This window comes from Vulpes lagopus, chromosome 6, assembly GCF_018345385.1.
Source record: "Vulpes lagopus strain Blue_001 chromosome 6, ASM1834538v1, whole genome shotgun sequence".
In the NCBI taxonomy this organism is placed as follows: Eukaryota; Metazoa; Chordata; class Mammalia; order Carnivora; family Canidae; genus Vulpes; species Vulpes lagopus.
Window position 1 is genome coordinate 50,351,713 of NC_054829.1, and position 22,353 is coordinate 50,374,065.

The 22,353-nt window shown below is 34.6% G+C and overlaps 1 pseudogene; it reads left to right on the forward strand.

Annotated features, from left to right (window-relative positions):
* LOC121492550 overlaps window positions 1-21,619 on the forward strand; it is a 192,346-nt pseudogene extending 170,727 nt beyond the window's left edge.
* The last annotated feature ends 734 nt before the right edge of the window (window positions 21,620-22,353 follow it).

Genomic DNA, 22,353 nt, shown 5'->3' on the forward strand with positions numbered 1-22,353 from the left:
TTTATTTTGCATTTGTCTCTACAGGAGGCAAAGGTATACACAGAAAAGCTGACCAGGAGAAGTAGAAACCGGAGTTTAAGAACTAGATTAGGTGCACAAAAATAGGAAAATGATCTAATTACTGAAATTGGGGCATAAGGTTTGATAAGGAACAGAGAAAGGGTCCATTTTGGAATTGGGATAAAATGAGAGATGATATTAGTCAAATCAATTTGAAAGTTTTGAACTACTGGTCCAGAACTTGTTCCATTCCATCTAAGAGAAGACTTGGTCCTAGAACCTATGGTAAAATGAGCTTGCACAAGTCACTAAGCAGATCCAAATCGATCTGAAGAGTTTGGGAGCAGGCAGTAAAACACATCTGTGTTTCCAAGGCACAGTTTTGAGTTTTAGCTAGATTTTTTTTCTCTTCCTTAAAATTTAACTTAAAGCCATCTTGCTCAGCCTACCATATCTTCTTCAAAATCATTAATTTTCATTCCCTAATAGCAGCTTTTCATTTTTATTAGTCATCATTCAGAAAATTGAATCATTTGCTTTAATTATATCTATAGAGTTCACCCACTATTTCATCCATCCTCTTTGGAACAGAATTAAAAAGAAATGGGAAAACACCACCTGTTCCCTCAAATTCCCTTGCTTCCTTCTTAAAAATTCACTAGTGTTTCATTCCCAATTGTTTTGGGCTTTATAATTTTTCCCCACACGAATCAGCAAGTAACACATGCTTTTATAATGACTAGCAAGTACCTCACCATTTGAATACACACATTCAATTCAAACAGCCTGCTTTTCACTTGGCATTGGAAGGCTTCCATATTCCCCTTAAGAGGAAATTTCAGCAAATACATACTGCCAAGCTCTCATTCTTTACTCTGTCGTTTCCTCTCAACTTCTAGGCTTTGAGAAATCATTACTTATTGTTTCGATTGAGATGACTGTTCCTTCAAATTCTCTAAAATCATTCTCTTCCTGCTTTAGGATAAAGACATTAGAAAACTGCTCACCCTGTCTGTGTAGCAAAATGGAGATAATAACAGTGATTATTATCACATAATACTGTTGTAAAGGTTGCATGACAATATATACATACAGTGCTAAATATAGAGCCTAGGATATGGTGAGAGCTCAAAGGTTATAATTATTAAATATATTGAGCTGTTATTTCTAATGTCCATTCAGCTGTTAATTCTAACATATAATCAACTCAGAGAAAAATATGTTATATATTCACACTGTGATATGTTTTCCATTATATATTTTTAAATAGTTGATGCTAGAAAATTGTCCTTTCTTCATCCCCACTGACTTCTTTCTTGGGGGGGAATGCTTTATCCTGTCAAACAAGAGCAATATGAAGTATTCTTTTTTTTTTGGAGAAGTATTCTTGAAGTCCTTTCATATGTAAAAGAGAGAACTGGTTTTCACATTGAGCAGAAATCCACATCAAGAACAACAACAACAAAAATATGACTTATTGTTAAAGAAAAATCTGCTCTGACACTCATAAAAATGGTAAGGAAAAGTTTATCGAAGACAACTCCAATAGGGGTATTGCATTAGGATCGTGAGATGGCACACAACTCTAAATACAGCCAAGATAGCCCGGGAGTTACAGCAGTGGGTAGAAAATTACTAAAAGAAGACATCAAGGGTAGGAGGATTCTTGTGAAACTGGCCTAACAGGATTCTTGCTGAAGACAGGCCAAGGACTTCACATCTAGGATAGGTTATGAAGAATTTGAATCCATATAAAGGGCGATCAGATAGATATCAAGAGTGGAAGAATTCTAGCTAAACTGACTTACCAGGATCTTGCTAAAATTGGGCTGAGCAGGCCAAAGACAAGATGGGGCCACAGTTGAGACCTAATTGAGAAGAGGGCTCTCAGGAGCCTGAATAAAGTTTGGTCAGGGAGTGAGCCTTTGACATACCATGTGAGCTACCACAGTACTTTCTATGTGTTTGAATCTTAGGTCTTCAGATTAACTTGAAGTCCTAGGTATACCTGAAAAACTGCAACAGAAAGTATATGTTTCAGTTATTACCCTAGTGTCCATAAAAGAAACTTTTTAAAAACCACTTAATTTACTTTCCTCTAGAGTTTGCCATTATAAATGGCTAGTGAGTTTTTATTAATTACCAAAACATCAGTTATCTTTCTTAGAAAACACACTGATATATGCATGCACACACACACATGCACAGATAAAGAGTGTGCCTTAGTCAAAAAGTAGTTTGGAAAATACCACATGACATGTTAGTCCTTTGGAAATCCACATTGCTACATAAAAAGCTGTGAAAGGTCCTTTAAATTAAAAAAAAAAAAAGAAAAAGAAAAAGAAAAAGAGAAAACCAAAAAAAGCAAACCTTTAAATTTTATTACCTAGTACAGCATTTCCCATTTTTCCTCCCATAGAGATTTTTTTCTTTGTATCTGTTGACATGTGTAAATCAGTGTTTCCTTAAACCACTTATGGAAAGACTGGCTTAATCATGACAAATATTTTGAGAGAGCTCACAAATAATGGGGATTGGGAGAGTGGGCATAAACTGTGAACTCTGTTTTTGTTACATTTAGTATTATATCTCTAATACCTAGCAAAGTAAGCTACCATTAATATTTCTTGAGCAAGTATTTAACAGATTTATGCTAAAATTTTACAAAATTCAAACCTCATGGAATAAATAGAATAAGAAATACAAATTATTCTTCCAAAATTCCATTTGTGACTGGGTTTATTGTCTGATGTTCCTAGTTATCAGGTGCTTCTGAGAACTGTCTAACCCTACTTAGCTCTGTACTTACCCTAAATGATAACCAGATAATCATCCTTTATAGAAATGATGGAGAAAAAGGCCTCAAACATTTTATAAAATATTATGTGATTTTTTAAAAAAAATAGCCAAAGATACATGAAAATTATTTTAATCAAACTAAAAATAACAATTCTTTAGAATGCAATGTTTGACTAGTTCCAAACATTCTTTAAAGCCATTTATAAAATGGAACACAATATAGAATGTGCAATAACACCAGAAATCACATTTTTTTAAATTGAGAAATATATGAAACCAGAACAGGTAATTATAGAAGCTAAACACCCAGAGGAAAATTGAAAAGATCTTAGATTATTTATATTTGCTCTCTTAGAAAAGATAGGGCTAAACATTTTTAGAATAATAAATATAATTAGGTGTTTATTGAGCAGGCTGTTTTGTAAACGTCAATTGATAAAGTTATTACTTTCTCCAACTTTGGTTTTACAAAAGATATGGAAACATAGCTCAAATGCACATTCTATATATCAACTATAAATGAAAATGAATAAAACATAGAGCATTTTTCAGTGAAGGCAATTTTCTGGGGATCTAAAACTATAGCTATAAGGAGGTCTATATAAGGATAGAATTATAAAATACATTAAATATATAAAATTTACTGATAATCATACTTGGTTTTTTTGAAGATTCTATTTATTTATTTGAGAGCAAGAAAGAGGAGAGCACAAGTGAAGTGAGGGGCAGAGGGAGAAGTAGACTCCCTGCTGACCAGGGAGCCCCATGTGAGTCTTGATCCAGGGACTCTAAAATCATGACCTGAACTGAAGGCAGATGCTTAACCAACTGAACCACTCAGGTGCCCCTGATAATCTACTTTATCTTAAGATTGAGGGGTTAATCATAGGCATCCATGAACCAGACCAGTTTTATCATTTACCAGTTTTATCATCTATTGTTTTATAATTTACTAGTGATTTTGAAAATATTACTTAACCTCTTTGCACCTCCATTTTCTGTTTAGAAAATGAGGTAATGACTACGCTTAGGATAATATCTGATGTATCCTAAGTACTATGTAACTGCTGGGTAAAATATAAAAAATTAAAAAAAAAAAAAGAAAAAAAAAATAAAATAAAAAAAATAAAAAAAAAATAAAAAATTAGAAAGCATAACTTGAGCTATCAGAAGTTAGTAGCTTTTGCTAAATATTAAGTATTTTAAAACAGCCCCTGACAACTTAAGATTGTAGTTAAGTTACGAGTGAATTATTTGACAAGTAGTTGAAGTACTGTATTTTAATGTCAATTGAAGAAGAAACCATGAACAGATATGTAGAAGAAAACTGTTGTGAAAGTTTGGAAGCCTGATTTATACTCTCATTATACAAAGGGTAAGAATTATTTATTTATTCATTCATTCATTCATTCATTCATTCATTCATTCAGAGAGAGGAGGAAGAGAGAGGCAGAGACACAGGCAGAGGGAGAAGCAGGCTCCATGCAGGGAGCTTGATGTAGGACTCGATCGCAGGTCTCCAGGATCACACCCCAGGCTGCAAGCGGCACTAAACTGCTGCACCACGAGGGCTGCCCTAAAGGTAACGATATTTTAGATGCAGAAATAACTCTGGATAGAATCAATATATTCCTGCAAAAGAAAGTTGGCTTAATTATTAGAACAAACACTTAAGACTAGAGAATTCTATTACATAAAACAAAAAGTATATGATTTTTCACTGAAAAAAACTTAGGACATATATTATTAATCAGCAGCCTCAACTATAAAAGAATCTTGGTCAGACACTGGAGAATATCTGGTTTTTAATAGTGACAATTTTTTTTACCAAGCATTAGTTACATGTAAAATATATTCTAAGTATTATCATGAGCTGACCATTTTAATGGAGTTCTTAAGTAATAAATCTAAATAAATATAAATTAAAAAGTTATTTCTTGTACAGATTTAGTTGTTTTGTAAGTCAATATTCCTTGTTTGAGAAAATTTAATTATATACATAAGTGATATTTATTTAGTGGGCAAAATTCTAATTCCTCCAAAAACTAATGAATCGTTAAAATTTAAATTAGAAAAAAAAAATCTCATATACTCATTTCTTTTGTGATAGGTATGGATTTTGCTGGTTTTTGACTTAACATAGTTTTGCATGATTAACATATGTACTTCAATATCACTTAGGTATTTTTCAATAATATAGAGTAATCTAGAACAGACTCTCGAATATTCTTCTCATTCTGGAATACCACCTCTTTCTAGAACTTTCTTTACTACCAGTCTGTACTGCGGAATCCCACCAGCCTTGTTCAGCTCTTTTTCCCAATCTAAAAACTTCTTCCTATCCAATAAAACATCTGTCTTCCTCCCAAGACTGCAAATCTCTTTACCTTTCAAGGTGACTACTAGCTATTTTTATGAAGGAGTACGTGAACACACACTATGTGACCAATGCTAGAGGACTTTACCATTAACATAATATATGCATTTTTCCAAGGGCCTTTTGATGATATTGACCATATTGTGTTGATGAACTCAAAAGAGTGATTCCAGTGGAGGGAATTTCATGCGATGGGAGCAATTGCAACACTCCAAAAGGTGCCTGGGGAAAATATATGGAATGAATCAAGACCACTTTTGACTTTCAGCATCAGTTATTAGACATCACATCACAATTTCACCCCAAGTAGGAACATATTTCACCCCAAGTAGGAACATTTCTGTTTCCTTTCAAATATATTTTGGTCAAAATAATACAATTGCTGTTTTATAAAATTTGGAATGTACATCAGCCTATTGTAATAACATAATATGAATATTAACATTACCTAGCAATAACAAAAAAAAATCCCACAAATGTTTAGGCATCACTGTATTCTTCACTTCACATTTATCTCTTTTTCCTATTGATTTTTTAAAATGGTAATGGCTCCAGGAAAATTAGAGATCTCTTTAAACAACAGGTCAGTTTAGCAAGCTCATTCGTTATTGGCTCATCTTCATTCTTGGATACTTTTACTCCTGTTAAAAGCTTCTATAACCAGGAAAGTCATCTCTGCAATGACTAAAGCAGAATTTGTAATGAATTTCTACCCAATTAAAGGATAATTCATCCAATTCTATTCCTAAAGAAAAATATATGTATGAACTGCTGATAGCAAGAATTTTAACCATATTAAGCCAATGTAAGGTGCATAATACACTTGTATACTTATACCTTAATAGAGAGTGCTGGTTTAACCACTAGAAACATGGCAAATGGAAGTTGTATGTTGGTGCTCTGCATTTCTATTCCTCTGACCAAATAAAATCCTAGTCAATTAATGCCTAAGACTTCCTTCCACTCATTCATTTCAGTGGTAAGTATGGTATATAACATATAAGTTTTCTACTATCTAGGAGTTTTTAAAAAGTTTATTGAAATCTGACTTATCTACCATAAAATTCACTGATTTTAAGTGAACGATTAAATGATTTTTAGTGTATTTGCAGAATTATGGATCCACCTTTACAATCCAATGTTAGAATATTTCCATCATTCTTAAATTCCCTTTATCTCAACCATGTGCTAGACATTCATATGCATTATATTCACCACTACTCTGAAAGGTGGATTTTACTAAAGTATTTATTAAAGCTTATGATGTTTAAATCAATTTCCATAGTCACGTATCAGGCCCAGTGACTAGCAGAATCAGAACTCAAACCCAGGTCCATCTGATGTCAAAATCCAAGATTACCCCATGACACATGCCATCATACCTATTTCTCCTTATAACTCCGGCTATCTTGTACCACCACTCCTGTCAATTCCTCCAGCCTTGCACAGTAATAAATGTTTAAAAAATACTAAGTACTTACTGCTCAAAAGTAAAGTACTAAGTTTTAAATACTGCAATAATTCAAGGATTTGGGGGCTAATTCAAGATTAGCCCATGACACATGCCATCATATCTATTTCTCCTTATAACTACGGCTACCTTGTACCACCACTCCTGTCAATTCTTCCAGCCTTGCAGAGTAATAAATGTTTAAAAAATAGTAAGTACTTACTGCTCAAAAGTAAAGTACTCAGAATATAAATACTGCAATAATTCAAGAATTCGCAATAATTTAAGAATTAATTAATTATTTGTTAATTTGTTCTCACATGTGTGAGCCAGATTCAGGGTCTCTCAAAGAGGAGAGCATCTGGCTTGACAACTTTTTAAGTGCTTTTTGGAATCAAAGTTTTTATGTACATAGAAAACCCAAGTTGTAGAAAATTCCTTAGTCAATTAAATTCAATGCTAAAGAGATCACCAATTTATAAAACCACAGGAATGGTATTAGGGGTTGATAGAAATAACTAGTCAATAAATTTAAAATCTAAGCATTTCAATTCCCTTAACAAGAACAATGGAAAAACCAATGAACAATCTGTTTATGATAACCACTCATTCAAATGCTAGTGGGTTTGTGATCTGTAGAAGTCTCTCAGTAAATCAAATCTTCATAACCAAGTTTCAGAAAAATCTCTGCAACAATTATAGAAGATATGCCCATCTGAAAATGTTCCACCATTTTGTTTAATGACCATAAAATAAGAGTTGATGGATATCTTGATACTCTTTTATGATATGTGGAAGTCCATCTGAATCCATTCACTTCATATTTAAAAGAAGCAAGTAAACGTTTCTATATAGGAGGTCCAGATAAAATGAAAAGCTTCCATTATTCCATCAAATATTTGTTGACTTGATCCTTTGAACTCCCTTAAAATTGACAATATATAAACTTAGAAAAAATTTCCTAGCTCCTAGAGATCAGACCCCATAAAAAGATTTCTTTGAGTGGGACATAGCATAAAGCATAATCATTTTATCATATAATCAACAGTGGAAAAAAATCCCCTGTCTACATTGCCCTAGTCCCATGCTTAGCTCTATTCAATGGCAAGTCTACTTTCTACTCCCTAAAGATTTTCCTATTCTGGACATGCCAAATAAATGTAATCATACAATATGAGATCTTTTGCAATGGCTTTTTTAATTTCACATAATATTTTTGTGGTTCATCTATATTGCATTATGTATCAACACTTCATTACTTTTTATTGCTAAGTAGTATTCTTCTACCATTGAGCATTTAAAATATAAATTGTGAGCATAATAAAATAAAATAGAAGCTAATGTATTTGCCTTTAAAAATGACTTAGTTTCCTCTAATCTGTCTCTTTTTTTCAATGTAAATCAGAAAAAAAAAATCAACTTACAGAGAGATTATTTTGTTTTAGAATTACCAACATAATTATAAAGGGGCACAAGGGATTGTTTGCAAGTTTCTTTAATGTAAGTTATGGTGTTAATTTTTTACAAATTAAACAAATTATGAGATATCTTGTCACACTTTTCAATTTACATTTATAGAGTTGCCTGGTTGGTTCAGTGGGTGCCCTGCCTTCGTCTCAGGGCATGATCCCAGAGCCCTGGGATGGAGTCCCACACTGGGCTCCCCATGGGAAGTCTGCTACTCCCTCTTCCTGTGTCTCTGTCTATCTCTGTGTCTCTCATGAATGAATAAATAAAATCTTTAAAACAAATAAATAGACATTTGTTTTTTTTAAGATTTTATTATTTACTCATGAGAATACACAGAGAGGAGACAGAAAGAGAGGCAGAGGCACAGGCAGAGGGAGAAGCAGGCTCCATGCAGGGAGCCCGATGTGGGACTCGATCTGGGGTTTCCAGGGTCATGCCCTGGGATGAAGACAGGCGCTAAACCGCTGAGCCACCCGGGCTGCCCTAAATTAACATTTGTAAAATAATGCTTACAAAGATTGTCCCCTCACATAGCCTTCTTCAGATAGAGTGGAATTGTTTATTTTAAAGGATTTTATTTATTATTTATTTGAGAGAGAGAGAGAGAAAAGGAGGAGGAGCAGAGAGAGCAGACTCCTTGCCTAGCAGAGTCTGTTGTGGGGCTTGATCTTCCAAACCTGAGATCATGACCTGAGCTGAAATCAGGAACCCAACTGACTGAGCTACCCAGGTGCCCCAGAGTTTTTTACTATAATATTCTAAATGTGATATCCTTCCACTAATTTTAAAAAATATTTTTCTTATCAGAGAGAGAGAGATTGAAGAAGTTATGGAGAGGAGCAGAGAAGTGGGACAAGCAGACTCCTCACTGAGCAGGGAGCTGGATGTGGGGCTTGCTCTTAGCCCCAAGATCATGACTTGAGCTAAAGGCAGAGGCTTAACCAACTGAACCACCCACGCACTCCTCCTTCCAGTAATTTTATGAATTCTCTGATAAAACATTGTAATAAGCCCCTGTCAAAATAGAGCCCTAACTCAAGGAGAAACAGTTATTATGGGATCACAAAATGTAATTGAGGCCTTCCATTCTTTAAAAACATATCATATAATTAAACTCATACCATGTAAAACAAATAATTATGATCAGATTTCCATGAGCTTTGTTTAAAACTTAAATATATTAGTAAATTCAAATATACAAGTATTACACAAATTCTGTTTTTAATGCAAGTAGTTGAAATGCATTAAATGATTTAGGTGATTATAGACAAAACTCCATTACTTTTGCCTTATTTTTACCTACTTTAGCATAAAATTCTCTATATAACTTTAGTTCTTAATTCTCTATATTAGTTAAACATCTGATTCATATAGTTATTCTCTCTACTCAAACCCTTGCCATTTGTGACTGTAGATGAATTAATTATCCATATAAGTGATCATTTTAGTATACTGGCTTTGATCTTTTTTGGGGGGGGGTCAAAATGATGGTTTTGTTAAAGCATGGGGACAGGACCCTTGGGCAAAAGAGCTGCTAGCTTTGATCATTCTTAAACTTAAATCTGATGCTATCTCCACTCAATTTGAACTCTTCCTTGGCATGGCCCCACTATAGAATTTATCACTCAAAATATCTCTACCTGTTAAGATTGATGCTCTGAATGTCCCCTCCTCTGGCCAATCTCCATCTCTCACACTTTTCCACTTATGCTAAACTGTTCCTCATTTTTATTTTGAGCATTTATTCTTCAATTCTTCCATATTTTCTAGCACTGACTCATCTGCCAAATCTGCCTGGATTCCATAGTCAGTCATTTCATTGATATGCATATTTCCTCTAGAGCTGCCATAAAAGATATAGGATCCTAATAATTTTAATTTCAGATAACAAAGAATTTTCAAGTATAGTATATCTCATGCAATATTGAGAAATTCAAATTTAACTAGGCACCCTGCATTTTTATTTGCTAAATTTGGCAACCTTAATTGCCATCCAAGATATCTTCACTCCTTGTTTTTCCACTGTTTTCATTTTGCCAACATTGAAAACAAAGTAAACAAAACTGTATTCAGGCCTTGGTGTATAATTTGTGAGACCCAGTCTGACATAAGAATGTAAGGCCTCATAAAAAATTCTTAGGAATTTCAAGATGGTGACAGTGGAGCATTAAACCAACTGTGGGGCCCCGGCAAGGGCTGGGTTCTTTGCAATTATACAGGTCATACTCCCACGAAGTCAGCCCTGTGTATATTGTGCTATTTTTTTTCACTCCTGGGTTGTTTGAGATTCATTCATAAAGCTTCTGATTCATTCACTCATTTATTTATATATTCAACAAATACTTATTAAATATCTATAATATGCCAGGAAATATTAGAAGAGCTTTTAGATAGAGTATTGAACAAAATCAACTTGCCCTCATGTGTGATACATATTACATGACAGGTTAATACATACTCTATATGATGTAATAAAATATAATTTAATATATATACCTTTTATTCTTCATAATTTTTAATCCCTATTTTACTTTCAGCATCAATGTTCTAATACTTCTCCATTCTCTTTTAGCATAAAAACTCACGTCCATTCTTTACACTCAACATACATTGACTCCTGTTTACTAAAAATATCAAAGCCATCCAATGTAAAAACACTAAATTTCCTTGCTCTTCCATCAAATGTCCCCAGATCTTCATTGAATTTTTTATTCACTGCTGCCCCTAAAGGAGTGTTCCCTGTCTGTATCAAATATTACCCTTTTTTTGTTTTGTTTTGTTAAAGATTTCACTTATTTATTCATGAGAGACACACAGAGAGAGGCAGAGGCACAGGCAGAGGGAGAAACAGGATCCCCGCAAGAAGCCCAGTGTGGGACTTGATCCAGGCACCCTGGGATCACGCCCTGACTCGAAGGCAGATGCTCAACCACTGAGCCACCCAGACATCCCCAAATATTACGCTTTGACTTATACCTATGATTCCATTAACACTTTTCTTTAGGAAATATTTTAACGTCTTTATCACCTCATTTTTCCCTTCTGCCTATAAATAATTACATAATATATATATCTCCTTGATTAAAAGTTTTTCCTAAATACCAACATTTCTCAGTGAATGGCTTGCTCTTGCTTAATTGACTTTCACTGATGAATTTTTTCAAGACTATTCAGACTACCTCCTTATCTATTACCCATCCTTAACTACATATAAAATTGCATTTTTCAAAATAACTTGCCCGTATCTGTACTCTTAGTGGTACAAAATGAATGCCTAATTGCCAAATTTGAAAATATTTTCTGTCTTTAACTTTCTTGAATAAGGCAACTACTGATTGAAATTATTGACTTTTTCTCCCCTGAATTTTGACTTTTTCTGTATGGAACCTTGATATTATACCTGTTGTTCTCCCAACTACCTCTTTTCCTGCTTTCTCTCTCTGCCTCTCTTTCATAATTCCCTTCCCTTAACCTATCCTTTAAGTTAGATTCTCCTGGCTCTGTGTTTAGCCCTCTATTCTTCCTCTGTAAAAGGAGATTTCTAGCAGAAACCCAGAAATATATACACTCAAATGCACACAAAACTTTGCTTATTTTAAAAGGATTCAAGAACGCCTGAAACACAGACTTTAAATCAAAAACATTCTATGAGCCCCAGGTCAAGAAACTGTACTCTGCTTTAAGTTCCTGCTCTGCTTGCTCTGTCTCACCAATCATCCACATTTTTGTCCTGATAAATGAAACTCCAAAATTAACATCACTGATTCTACTTTTGATCTCAAACTCCCACATTCTCCATTGCCTACTGGATATATACCAAGATGTGTAATCAGGTCCTCATGCTCCATACAGCCAAAAACAGTTTTATGATATGCTATCCAGAATAGGCTCTCCCGAATTCTGATTTTTTAAAAATGTTTTGATATTTTTATTGAAATGTAACATACAAAACAGTACAATTCATAAGTGTACTGTGGACAGCTTCATTGAATTTTTACAAACACACTTATTAGTACTTGTTTAAAAGCTGTTTTCTCTCCTATCAAGCCATTCCTTAGAAATTTTAAGTAAGATGGCTCAGTTAATGGCATTTTTTACCTCATAGGGAGGGTTCTGAGGACATGATCATTCAACTAGGTTCCTGTAGGATTCCTAAAGTCCACAAAAAACCAACAGGATTTTAAATTTTTTTTTTTTAATTTATTTATTTTTGATAGTCACAGAGGGAGAGAGAGAGGCAGAGACACAGGCAGAGGGAGAAGCAGGCTCCATGCACCGGGAGCCCGATGTGGGATTTGATCCCGGGTCTCCAGGATCGCGCCCTGGGCCAAAGGCAGGCGCCAAACCGCTGCGCCACCCAGGGATCCCCCAACAGGATTTTAGAGCTGAAATCCTACCTATAATAATGTAATACCCAAGTACCTCAAGCAGGTCTTACACTCAGCCTCCAGCTATTTAATTAATTTTTTTTTTTTTTTTTTTTTTTTTTTTTTTATGATAGTCACAGAGAGAGAGAGAGAGGCAGAGACACAGGCGGAGGGAGAAGCAGGATCCATGCACCGGGAGCCTGATGTGGGATTCAATCCCGGGTCTCCAGGATCGCGCCCTGGGCCAAAGGCAGGCGCCAAACCGCTGCGCCACCTAGGGATCCCAGCCTCCAGCTATTTAGTTTCATGTTTGTTTGTTTTTTAATTTCCATGCAGAAAAGTTCATTCCTTTTGTTGTATAGTTCTATGAGTCTGGTAAATGCACTGTCATGTAGCCATCATCATAGGGAAGTTCTAGAACAATTACATGACTCTTCCCAAATTCCCTCCTGGTAGCCCTTGGAAGTGAAACTTGAAGCCCATCCCTTAACTTCAGGTAACCACTGATCTACTTCTCATTCTATACTTTTGTTTTTTTCCAGAATGTCAAGTAAGTAGAATAATATACTGTGTAATCTTTTTAGTCTGGTTTCCTTTACTTAGCAGAGTGAATTTGAGATTCATTCATGTTGCATGTTATCAAAACTTCATTTGTTTTTATTGCTGAGTGGTATTTCATTGTATGGATATACCAGTTTATTTATCCATTTATCCAGCTGAGAGATTTGGGTTGGTTCAGTTTAGAGTTACTATGAATAAAACTTTCACAAAGAGTGACCTACAGGTTTTGGGGAGAATACAGGTTAACATTTCCCTTAAGCAAATAGTCAATAGTAGAATTGCTGGGTTGCAATAAATGTTTATTCAGGTATGTTTAACCTTATAAGAAACTACCAAACTGCAAACTGTTTTCTATAATGGCTGTATAATTTTATATTCCCACCAGCATTGTTTGTGAATTCCAATTGCTCTGAATCTTTGCCATTTAGTCATTTTCGTTTGTTTGCTCTTGCCATCCTAATACATGGGTATTGCTGTCTCATTGTGATTTTAGTTTGCATTTCTATAATGACTAAGGACACTAAGCATTTCAAGTGCTAATTTGGTATCTGTTTATCTCCTGGGAAAAGTGTTCAAACTGAACTTTCTTTTCGTTAAGATTTTATTTATTTATTCATAGAGACACACAGAGAGGAGGCAGAGACACAGACAGAGGGAGAAGCAGGCTCCATGCAGAGAGCCCAACGCAGGACTCCAACCCAGGTCTCCAGGATCACGCTCCAGGCTGCAGGCGGCACTAAACCGCTGCGCCACTGGGGCTGCCCAAACTAAACTTTCTAATAGTATCATGCCATTTGCTTTTCCTTCCAAAATTTGTTCCAGTTTTATTGAGATATAATTGACAGGTGACATTGTATAAGTTGAAGGTATACAATGTGATGATTTGATAATGCATATATTATAAAATAACTACCACAACACAGTTAATTAACACTGCCATTACTTCCCATAATTGGTGTTTGTGTGTATGTATTGAAGATATTTAAGATCTACTCTCTTAGCAGTTTGACTCGTCTTTCTCAGTCTGCCCTTTAGAAAAACTCCACCAATTTCTTTCAATTCTCACTACCACAACTATAGTTTAAGTGCCATAATTGCTGTATCTCTTTTGTGGAACATGTATTTTACCTTGTATAAGTGTTATTTGTTCACACTTTTCCCTACCACTCTTACTAGATTACTAGTTTTGTCATGACTTCTAACACAGAGCTTTAAAATCTATTAGATAAATAAATTGTAACTAATATTCATATATATTTATTGGGTTTTGTATAATAGTGTTTTTTTTTTAACCTCATACAGTTGGGACAATTATAATCATGGTTAAAAAGTAGCATCCTAACTATTATAGAATCTAATACCAAAATGTGTCAGTAGGAAAAGGAATTTCGACTGGGGGCCGTAATAAGCAGCTTCTGCTTTTTTTTTTTTCCCCATCAGAAGGAAATAAAGTACACGTCACTAGAGTAAAACAGTAGCAGCAGGACTCATAGTCAAATAATGCTACTATTGCTTCTCCAGATATGAACCTATGACAGCTACCTCATGAGCACAGTGAGGCTAACAGCAAAGGTGTGGCCAGTCTGTTTCATAATACAATCCAAAGAAGAATGACAAACTAAGACTAACAAAAACTAAGCCAAAAAACCCCCACAAAAACCAAACACAAAAACAAAAGTTACCCACACAATCACTCTTTCTTCTTTTAGCCCCCTTTCCAACTCAATAATCTTAACAATACATATGAATGGCCTGTAGGCAGATAAAATTATCTTTTATTTAGAAACTCAAAATTTTTACTGATATATATCATTCTAGAGTATCCCAGCTATAACTTTATAATACTACCAATTGTATCACCTGTTGCTCTATGGTTATGTGTTAGGTAGGGCTTAAAGGCTGATTAGCATATTGAGGATTTAATTTCAATGCCCTTGGAAGGTATATTGGAATATTGAGAAATTATCCCAAGAAATGAATACATACATCAAGAGAAAAATAAGGATTTTTTTTACTTTTGTGTAAATTTGTTAATTTTTCCCAAGAGACACAATAGTTCTCAAATATTAGAAGCACAATGGAGACAGATTTCTTTACCAAACATTTTGTTTTTAATACTACTTAACCAGTGTTTTTCCTCAAGTTAGAGGTCAATGACATCCTGAATTCTATTAAAATTATCCCACAATATTAACTACCATAGATATATTTCACTTGTGGCATTATGGCATTATTGGGCATCATGACATAAAAAATATCTACTGACACATACTTAATCCAACTTTTGAGAACAGTATAAAATTGTCCTATTTCTCTATCTGGGAACAGGAAATGTACATAGAAAACAGTAAGAAACAAAAGAAAGCATCCATAGAAAAAATAGGAAATGAGTATGTTAGGAGGGCAAAAGGAGGGGATATAATCATTAGCTACAATTGCTTTAGAAAGAAGAAGGGATTTTAGAGTTTGTGAGAATTTATAATATCAAAAACAGTAGTGGGTAAAGGCACCCAGGTAAAGTTGAGGCACAGAAGGACCAATACATAGCACATGCTCAGAGATCAATAAGTCAGATAAGAAAGAGATACAGTTTAGGTCTGATTAGAGACAGTCAACTGGAAGGGGAACGAGAGAGAAAAATGAATGAAAAAATGGCCAAAGCTAGAAAAAAATAAAAGAAGAAACAGAAAAAAGAAAAGTACTAAATAATACAAACACATATAACTTAAGTAAGAGTAAAGAGATAGTTTGATGATCTTTTTCACTGTTGAAAGAAAGTTCATGAATGGGATTATATAAAGAATAAAAATGCACATGTCAATATACAATTCTAGTTTTATTTCTATATAACCTGAAATTATTCTGGAAATGTTCATGAGAAATTCCCTAAAGATGAACAAAAAAGTCTCTTGCCCAATTTTTATGTTTTAGAGGCTTCTATCATGGTACTGTTGCCTTAAAATTGTCACTCAGAATAATATTAGTTTTTCTGTGTGACTAGGAAAGAGGCTTTGTAAATGTCTACTATATAATTTTATCCAACAGGAAAATGTAGGATTTGCTGCTATGGACATTATCAGACTGGAGTGACCTTTTTTTTTAACCTCCCATTCCCTAAATGGATTATCTTTTGTTCAGCATGTACAGGATTTAAATTATCTGATTCTGCATTCATCTGACTGCCGGGTGATAGATAGTTCTCAGAATGTCTGACAGTATTTCTTGTAAGCATCAGACATGATAGAGAGAAGGGTACTGATGGAGCAAAAGGCTTTGAAATGTCATTTTGGATCAGTGCACAGCATGATTCAAGATTGCATAAAAGAGGAGTCTGAGGAGCTATTAAAAAACGTGTGTGTCGATATTTTGAAGTACAATGTGAATCCAAACTGGTCACTCCTTTCTTTTAATCTAATTAATGTATTTATCTCATCTTCTCCCATGAGATATTTTATATTATCTGAAAACTAGAATTAACCAGGATTAATAATTTAATTCATTATTTGGAGCAAAAGTCAACATGTAGATCAATTGCCTCATTTTGATGATTAATAGACATTTCCTATACTGTTACAAGGGCCAGGCAAATCAGATATCTGTCTTAAAGTTACAAACACACATACCATAACAAATATAGCTCTAAACAGTGAACTTAATTTGACATGTCAAACAGAAAATGGAATCACAAAAACTCACGGTTGATATACTGAGAAGATTTTGCATGATTCCAGATTTGTGAAATCACATAGGATTCATACATATATATGAAAATCTGTCTTCTATTGAGAGTATTGAATGAAATCCTTTTGTTAGTAATACATTTACCCATTTATCTTTGCAATTCCTATTCTCTTCTTTAAAGGGAATTGATGTGTTTAACAGATGTCAGTAACTACTATATCTTCTTTGTAAATGATATCTTTCAGCATTAGAAAGTACCCTTTATGGGGATCCCTGGGTGGCGCAGCGGTTTGGCGCCTGCCTTAGGCCCAGGGCGCGATCCTGGAGACCCAGGATCGAATCCCACATCAGGCTCCCGGTGCATGGAGCCTGCTTCTTCCTCTGCCTGTGTCTCTGCGTCTCTCTCTCTCTCTCTGTGACTATCATAAATAAATAAAAAAAAAAAAAATTAAAAAAAAAAAGAAAGTACCCTTTATGTGATCTTTAATACTTTTTAGTTTGGATGCACTTTGACATTAGGACTGTAACCTTTTTCTTTTGGTTAATAAACTAAAATATTGCTTTTGTCCATCCTTCAGTTTAGCCTTCCTGTATCCTATTTTAGGTGTATTTTTAATACCATATGCAATTAAGACTTTTAATCCTGTCATATCATTTTGTTATACTATGATATATAATTGCTATTTCTTCTTGTTATGATATATTTCCTTTGTCTTTCATTTTTAGCTCTTTTCATAATTAAAAAACATTTATATTTTTGTATTCTATATCTGTTTATGCCGATGGCCCTCTATTTGGTTATTTATCCTTTTACTCTCTGTTATTTTAATGGTATCCTTTATCTTTCACTTATTACCTGACTAACAATACATGAGCTTATTCTTTTTTCTCTTTTCCTTTCTTTTCTCTTCCCATTTTTTTAGTTGTGGTATTTCTACTGCTTTATAACATGCCTTGCCACTTCCCGTGGTCATCAGCACCCTATGTTCTTGTTTCCCTCCCTGCTATCATTAAGATTGTTCTGCTGCAGCACACCTCAACTCCATTGCCCCTCTTTCTCTTCACTGAAATCATTTGGTTTATCAAATTGCTACAAACTTAGTAGTTAACAACACAAGTTTATTCTCTTACAGTTCTAGAGATGAGAACTCTATAATTGGTCTCATAGCTCTGAAATCAAGATGTTAGCAGAGCTGATTCCTGCTGGAGGTTCCAGGGAAAAATCCATTCTTTGCCTATTCCAGCTTCCAGAGACTGGTATTTCCTGGGCTGCTAGCTGTATTACTCCAACCTCTGCATCTTCACATTGTTTTCTCCTTGCTCTGATCTTCTGACTCTCATAAGGAATTCAGTGATTACATCAGGCACATTTGGGTAATCCAAGATAATCCCTCCATCTCATTTGTGCAAAATCTTTTTTTTTTTTTTTTAGTTCAATCATATGTGCAAAATTCCTTTTGCCATATAAAGTAACATTCATAGGTTCCAGGGATTAGGACATGAACACCTGGGGCAGGGGTGTTATCCAGCCTACCACACTTGTAAAGTTTACATTCCAACTGTAAAGATAACTTTTTCTTTATCTATTTTGTGTTTCCACTAAAGTAATTGGATTTGGCTGTGAAACAACAAGCAACCATGCTGTTAAGTCTCACTTTCAATATAAGCTTACAAACCTCAAGTGGGCCCTAGAGACCAACCAAAATCCTAATAATATCTCTACTTAATTCACTTCTCCACTCCAAAAGGTGACAAATTCAATAATAATCTTTTAAAGCTTCTACTAATCCTTTCTATTTCTTACCCTCAACAATGCCCTAAGCACTTGTTTCATCAGAAAAAAAAATAATAACCTATCAAAAGAAAACATCCACATTCTCCCACTGCCAAACCTACTGTCATGTGTTCCATATTACTCTGCATTCCCTTCTGGTACAATGGATTCCATTAAGATCTTCCGATTTGTGCACTCATCTTACCTATCTAAAAATTCTTACTTGAGGACAGCTCTGGTGCCTCAGCGGTTTAGTGACGCCTTCAGCCCAGGGTGTGATCCTGGAGACCCAGGATCGATTCCTAAGTCGGGTTCCCTGCATGGAGCCTGTGTCTCTGTCTCTCTCTCTGTGTCTCTCGTGAATAAATAAATAAAATCTTTAAAATAAAATAAAAATACAAATTCTTACTTGAATTCAAATTATTTACCCTGATCTATCAGAAAATAAATGCCCAGATTCTTGCCTACCTGTCTAACATCATCTGCCTCATTTCCTCCTTTTCCACTTTCTTCTAGTCACATAAATATCCTGGCATACAATAAAATTGTTAATGGTAAACATAAAAAAGTCTAGTCTCGGGACTCAAGTGGCTTGGTGGTTGAGCGTCTGCCTTCGACTCAGGTCGTGGTCCCAGGTCCTGGAATTGGGGCTCCCTGCGGGAAGCCTGCTTCTTCCTCTGCCTGTACCTCTGTTTCTCTCTCTGTGTCTCTTATGAATAAATGAAATCTTAAAAAAAAAGTCTAGTCTCCAATAGCTGCTTGTGAATTTTGATATTAATCTACTTATTCAATCTTACTACATTGTACAAATTTTATAGCTTCATTTATTTTTATCTACCTTAAATTTAAAAAAAATAGAGGTATAGTAAAGTCTTCCACAATTATTATTTTTGTGTATTAATCCTATGATATTTTGCTTTATATCAGGACAAATTGATTGATGCTTGATTATTCAGGACAAAAGGATCATGATTATTCTAACTTTGTGTGACACCTATAATGATGTAAATGAAGTCTTTTATCATATTTAATTTCTTTCACTTGAAAAGTCTTGATTATTTAATTCCTGAGTCCTTTTATATTTGGTTCTGCTTTTATATTTATTTAATTTTTAAATCAATTTTTAGTGTTTAATCTTTGTGTACCATTTGTGTTTTATATGGATTTCTCAAAGTTACTATGAGATTAAAGCTTGTTATTTTAACTTATATATTATTTAACTTTTAAAAAAGAATTTAAAATTCATTTACATTTTGATAATTTTTATCTTCAATCTTTTCTCAATTCATTTATTTTATGATCTTGGTGTCTTGTGTTTGTCTACTGTTCTTTAATCTTTTTCTCTTATTCTGTAGGCCAAGTTTGTTACCCTATTCTATAATGTGGGAGTCTCCCAATCAGATGTGGGTCCACCAAATGTGGGGCAATCTGATTGTGTGGAGGTCAGCAACATAGGCAGTGAAAGAATTCATTCAAGACAGGAAAAAAAAAGGAGATAGAAGTTTATTGAAAGGGGCATCTGAGTGGCTCAGTCAGTTAAACATCTGCCTTCAGCTCAGGTCATGATCCCAGGGTCCTAGGGATCTTGCCCTGCATCAGACTCCTTGCTTAGTGGGGAGTCTGCTTCTTCCTCTCCCTCTCTCTCGCCTGTTTTTCTCCCTCTTTGTGCTCTCTCTTTCTCTCTGTCAAATAAATAAATAAAATCTTAAATAAAAAAAAAAAAGGAAAGAAGTTTATTGAGTATACTGCAAGGGAGCAGTGAGCAGGACAGCAATGAAAAGATTGCCAAGAGGCAGGTGGGGTTAAGGTGGAAAGTGAGGAGGTATGGGAACTCTGGAACTTTCCTTTTATGGTACCTGTGTCTGGGTGTAACTAATTGGTCAGTTAGGACTTATGGATATTTTGAGGTGGGTCACCTAACAGGCTTGTTTGTATCCAGCCAGGACCCCTTCTACCTTACTCAGGCCTCTGTTGTTCATACTGATTTCATAAAAGTGGCATCTACATATAAGGCCATGTACAGATTATCACTTACTATAACTTCATCTTCATTTCCTCATTGCTCATTTTTATGTTATTTTTGCATTTTTATTGCTTATATATACTATTGTGGAAGGGAGGTGTCCTGTTTCTAATTTAGGAGATTCATAAAATATTATTTAGCCAATTTTTCTTCAAAACATCACATATCATATTTTTCAAAATGCCAAAATATTAAAAACTTCATCTTTGTAGTTCCCTCCATGTGGTTAAGCAAAATTCCTATTCTTCTACCTTAAGATCCAACAGCAAAATTCCCATTCTTCTATTTTAAAATCAAGCTCTCATTCAACTTGAATACGTTTTCAAGTAATTTTCTTTAAGGATTTTATTTATTTATTCATGAGAAACACAGAGAGAGGCAGAGACACAGGCAAAGGGAGAAGCAGGCTTCCTGAAGGGAGCCTGCTGTAGGACTTGATCGCAGAACTCTAGGATCACGCCCTGAGCCAAAGGCAGATGCTCAACTGCTGAGCCACCCAGGCATCCCAATCTTCAAGTAATTTTTTACAGAGCCAGTATATTTTATGTGTTTTTGCATTTCTGAGAACGATGCTTGCATTCAAGTTTTCTGCATAAAATAATTTTAGGACAAAATTATATATGTGTTATATTATATTCTGGTCATTAGCTTTAAAGAGAGGATGTGTGAGCTTTTCCATGTTCATGTGATCCAAGGGTCAGACTACAGGTCTCCTTGTGATGTGGTAGCTCCAGAGCAATGTAGGAATTGCCTCTCCCAAAGTCACGGCAGGACTGGAACTTCTAAGGAAACTTTAGAAAGTTTCTTCCCCTCTTTGAAAGGGGTGCAGCTGAAACTGTAACCAAAAGAAGCATTATGCTTCCAGAAAAATCTCAATGAAAAGTATTGCAAACAATAGTTGTAGCTGTTGGATCAAGCCCTAAAAGAAAGGGTAGAGAGATCTAACCAGTTAAGGTGAAAGTTGGAAATAAAGTTCTTCTCTCAGAATTTGGAGGCACCAAAGTAGTTCTAGATGACATGGATTATTTCTTATTTATAGATGATGACAGGAAAGTATCTAGACAGAAAATTATTGAAATGTCATGAACTGAAGCTGCCTGTTCCAGTGAAGTTGTGAAATCTTTCAGGCAAATAATTTTCATACCTCTCTTTTATATATAAAAAAATAAAAATAGAGGATGTGCATCAATCTAACTTCTGTCCTCAGTAATGTTTGTTTTCACTCTACAGCCAATGGATTTTATTCTCCACCCTTATAATCCAAATATTTGTCAGACATAACTAATTTGTTGCTCTTTTCATTGATTTTTGCCTAGAGCAAGGTAAACTCTTCAACCTGGATGGTCAGATCTTTTTTTCAGCTTATGACTACTTTCTTCAGTATTGGGTATTATCATTTCCTCTGTTCAATTTTATTGTTCTCAATACACAGTTATTTTTAAAAATGAATCAAGAAGCTTTTCCTTCCATAATGATCATACTCGTCATAGTGTTTTTTTCTCTTCCACCTTTTCTACTGCATTTAAGAGTGTCTCTTAAGTTTGATCTTTGCAACTCTGATGTTTCATAGTAGCAATTCTCTCCTTAAGGTCATCATTTTGGATTTTCACTTTGGTGCTACCTTATTATTTTTTAAACCTTTCTTGGGTCATACACTTCCCAATTTAATCTCATGATACTTTTATTTTTGAATTTTTTTCTTGTTGTATTTTTTCCTATTTCATAACTGGAATGGCTTGTATACAGTGGATAATAGTGTGTTTTCTGAGATTTTCAAGTTTCTTCAAGAAATATTGAAAATAGGGCAGCCCGGGTGACTCAGCGGTTTGGGGACTGCCTTTAGCCTAGGGT